General features: G+C 37.9%; 1 non-coding gene across 1 annotated transcript; it reads left to right on the top strand.

Annotated features, from left to right (window-relative positions):
- Positions 1–3,607: 3,607 nt before the first annotated feature.
- Positions 3,608–3,712, top strand: LOC118154941 (U6 spliceosomal RNA). Its single transcript, XR_004745192.1, has one exon. It is a non-coding gene; the product is annotated as a U6 spliceosomal RNA (small nuclear RNA).
- The last annotated feature ends 660 nt before the right edge of the window (positions 3,713–4,372 follow it).

Genomic DNA, 4,372 nt, shown 5'->3' with positions numbered 1-4,372 from the left:
TGCAGTGATGTGATCTCGGCTTGTAGCAACCTCTGCCTCCCTGGTTCCAGTGATTTTCATGCCTCAGCCTCCCAAGTAGCCAAGACCTCAGGCATGCGCCACCACACCCAGCTAATTTTTGTATTTTAGTAGAGACAGAGTTTTGCCATGTTGGCCAGGTTGGTCTCAAATTCCTGACCTCAAGTCTCCCACCTGCCTCAGCCTCCCAAAGTGCCAAGGTTACAGGCATGAGTCACCACTCCCAGCCTTAATCATTGTTAGCTTTTGGATTAAAGTGGAAAATATGCAACTCTTCCTTTACTTTAATACTTAGACGCTTTTGTAGGGTTATTAATTGACCTGATTTCATTTTTGTTATGTCTCAGGGAATAGGGTGGCCTGAGAAGAAGGAAAAAAAACTGGAGAATGGCCAGCTGACAGAGCAGTAAGAATACATACATTTCTCAGTTAAGTTTGTCAACTTATATGAGCACCATATGTGGTGCCCCAAAGCAATGATAATATTAATATCAAATATCACTGATCACAGATCACCATAATATATACAATAATAATCGGAAATTTTGAAATATTGTGAGAATTACCAAAATGTGACACAGAGACATGGAGTGAACATATGATTTTGGCAAAGTGATGCCAATAGACTTTCTGAAGGTTACTACAAACCTTCAATTTGTTAAAAAATAAAATAAAATAAAAAAGCATTATCTGTAAAGTGCAATAAGGCAAAGTGCAATGAAACAACATACACCTGTGTAGGTTATGTGTGCTGGCTTTAGAGCCACTCCAAACCACAGTTTGTGCAGCCTTAATCAAGTTTTTTAACTTCTTTGTCCTATAGTATCCTCGTCTGTAAATTTTGGATTAAAATAAATTAAATAAATTAGTCTTAGGAAACTTCTTACAATGCCTGAAAGATTGTAAGTACTCAATATTGTGGTTGTTTTTGATGGAGTGGTTTTAAGACTTGCTATATTCTTGGAATGTTCTAAATACCCTTTCTTGTTTTAGAAGGGATGATTTTAAAACATGCTATTTTCTTGTCAGAAAGCCAGATACTAAAGCAGATTTACCGTGAAGCTAATTAGAGGTGAATTTCAGGGTTCTGGACTTTCCAAGGCTCCTCTACCTTTTCTTATATTTTATTTTCTAAGAGCACACCCCAAGTTGTATTACTCCAAGCCCAGCCTGGGTGGGCTGTACTCCAGCCTGGGTGACTAAAGTAAAACGTGGTTCCACCTCTGGTCAAGTTTAGTGGACTCATTCCAGACCATTATTCATAACTATACTAGGAGAATTTATTTAGCTCAGTTTACCAAGATGACAAAAAAGAAAGTTGAAAATGATTGAATACTTAATCGAGAAAAAAGAATCTATTCAGTTTACTCTATACAAAACTTTGAGAATAACTGCTTTATTCTTATTCTTAAAGAATAATCAATAACAGTTTTAAAATATAGGAATTAGATTGCTAAACCCCTGAGTTAGAGGTTGTAGTGATCAATGAATAACACTACTGTACTGCAGCCTGAGTGACTAAGCAAGACTGTTTCTCAGGAAAAAAAAAAAAAGAAAAAAGTAATGTATGAACATACAGTGAAGTTTTGAACATAACAAAGTGCATAAAATGTTATTACTTCTATAATTCCACCATTCTGGGAGGCCAAAGCAAGTGGATCACAAGGTCAAGAGATCGAGACCATCCTAGACAACATGGTGAAACCCCGTCTCTGCTTAAAATACAAAAATTAACTGGACATGGTGATGCATGCCTGTAGTCCCAGCTACTCAGGAGGCTGAGGCAGGAGAATTGCTTGAACCCAGGAGGCGGAGGTTGCAGTGAGCAGAGATTGTGCCATTGCACTCCAGCCTGGGTAACAAGAGCGAAACTCTGTCTCAAAAAAAAAAAATTGTTATTACTTCAAACGCTGACTCCAGAATTCCTCCAGGGGATATAATTATCTTTGAGAAAAGGCACAAATTTTTTGGAATAGTATGTGGGACTTCCAGACACTGACTGGCTGGCCCGAAACTCTGAAAGAAAGAAATTACTCTCTTGAAATGAGAAGAATGGGAGTTCCCCTAAGTAGTCTGCAAAAGGGAGATTGAGAAAGAGTTAGGGAAGAAAGAGAATAGATGCACATTGTCACGGTGACTACTTCCAGAGAGCCTTCCAAATTTTTTTTCTGGTGTGATCTCAGCTTACTGAAGCCTCAACCTCCTGAGCTCAAGTGATCCTCCCACTTAAGCCTTTGGAGTAGCAGGGACTACAGGCATGAACCACCACATCCAGCTAATTATTTTTTAAAACTTTCTGTAAGGATGGGATCCCTCTACAATTCCCAGGCCGGTCTCAAACTCCTGGGCTCAAGTGATCCTTCCACTTAGCCCTTCCAAAGTGCTGGGATAATAGGCCTAAGCCACCATGCCTGGCCTTTCCAAAATTTCAATAAAGCCTTTAGAATTTATAAAAGTTGTGGAAGAGACAACTTATTTTATAAATATCCAAAAAATATTTGTTTTATTAGCAGCACGAGAACAGACTAATACACATCCAGAAATATTTATTTGGGGAATCTGAAGAAGCAGTGGAGTTCTGCTGATGAGGAACTGAGTTAGCTTATGAGGATGTGCGGCCTATACAAATGTAATTACCCAGGGAATACATACAGATCTCAGAGAAGGTACCATAGTTTGTGTGTCCCCAGAAGCAGACACTGAGACAAGAACTCTGGTGCAAACTGTTTGTTGATGTTGTTGTTGTTGTTGTTGTTGTTGTTGTTGTTGTTGTTTGAGACAGAGTCTCACTCTGTTTCCCAAGCTGGAGTACAGTGGCACAATCTCGGCTCACAGGAACCTCTATTTCACAGGTTCAGGTAGTTCTTTTACCTCACTCTCCTGAGTAGCTGGGATTACAGACATGTACCACCATGCCCAGCTAAGTTTTGCATTTTTAGTACAGCTGGAATTTCACCATGTTGGCCAGGCCGGTCTTGAACTCATGACCTCAGGTGAGCCACCCAGCTCAGCTTCCCAAAGTGCTGGGATTACAGGCATTAGCCACCTCACCCAGCCTATAGTGAAAATTGTTTATTCAGGAGGAGAAAAAAAAAACACACAACTAACTCAGGGAGGAACTGAAACTAGGAAGAGAAGGTAGTAAAAGATGTTCATTATTAAGTCATTTACTACTGTGAATGTAGACTTCATCATGTTAGGGAAGGGGAATCCATGTAAAACACACCATTCAGAGGTATTTTCCAAGGAACTAGGGTATTTATATATAATTCTTGTTGGTCATTATTTGAGGACTATTCACAGAGGAGATTCCTTGACACCTCTGGCCCCAGCAAATATGGTAAATATATGCAAGTGCTTAGAGTTGAAATTTGGGCTAGGGAATATGGGCACATTACCAACATCACCTACTCTGTGGACTTTGGGCATCCATTGGCTCTGAAATTGATATAAGTTTCAAGACAAAATTTAATAGATTTCTGAAGATCAGAGAAACTCTCACCATCTCCTGAATGGCATTGCAATATTTTATTTTGCTCTAAGTTTGTCCTCACAGGGAATTGATTCTTTTTAACAAAGTCTTTATACAGTCCTACTTTGGTAACACATATACTAAAATTGGAACAATACCAAGAAAATTACCATGGCCCTGTGCAAGAATGACATGCAAATTTGTGAAGCATTATATATACATATTTTTACAGGGTGACTACAGTCAACGATAATTTAATTGTACATTTTAAAAGTATTAAAAATAGCTAATTGGATCGTTTGTAACAGAAAGAATAAATGCTTGAGCATGAATACCCTATCTTTCATGATGTGATTATTACCTACAGCATGTCTGTATCGAAACATCTCATGTACCCCATAGATATATACACTACTACATACTCATAAAAATTAAAAATTAAAAAAGGAGAAGAAAGTCTTCACACAGATAGGGCGAGGATAGGGAATATGTTACTTGAGAGTCTGATTGGTACTTTCCTTCTGCAACCTTCAGCTTCCAATGATTCTCTTCCAAATATCTATGTTTTCTGTCCAGAGTGTTTCTGAGGGCATCTTAGGTTGGTTTCTCTTTTGCATAATGCTGTTAAAACTAGTGTAAAAGCTGTCATCCTTCTATTTTAAATACATAATCTTTATAAATGGCATTTAAAGACATCTAATTTCTCCAAGAATTGCTTTTTCATTTTAATGCTATTATATCTGTTTATTTTTCTAAATCCATAATCCATAATCTGCTATACTAGAGTTTTATTCTTCTTGCTTTTGGAAAGAGAGACAAAAAAATCCAGAAGTAGTCCAAATATAAACTGTTCACAGAATTACTTAGATGCCATTCCATTCC

This window comes from Callithrix jacchus, chromosome 6 (assembly GCF_049354715.1).
Source record: "Callithrix jacchus isolate 240 chromosome 6, calJac240_pri, whole genome shotgun sequence".
Classification (NCBI taxonomy): Eukaryota; Metazoa; Chordata; class Mammalia; order Primates; family Cebidae; genus Callithrix; species Callithrix jacchus.
The sequence above is the reverse complement of the archived record's forward strand: the minus strand, read 5'-3'. Positions and strand labels throughout refer to the sequence as shown.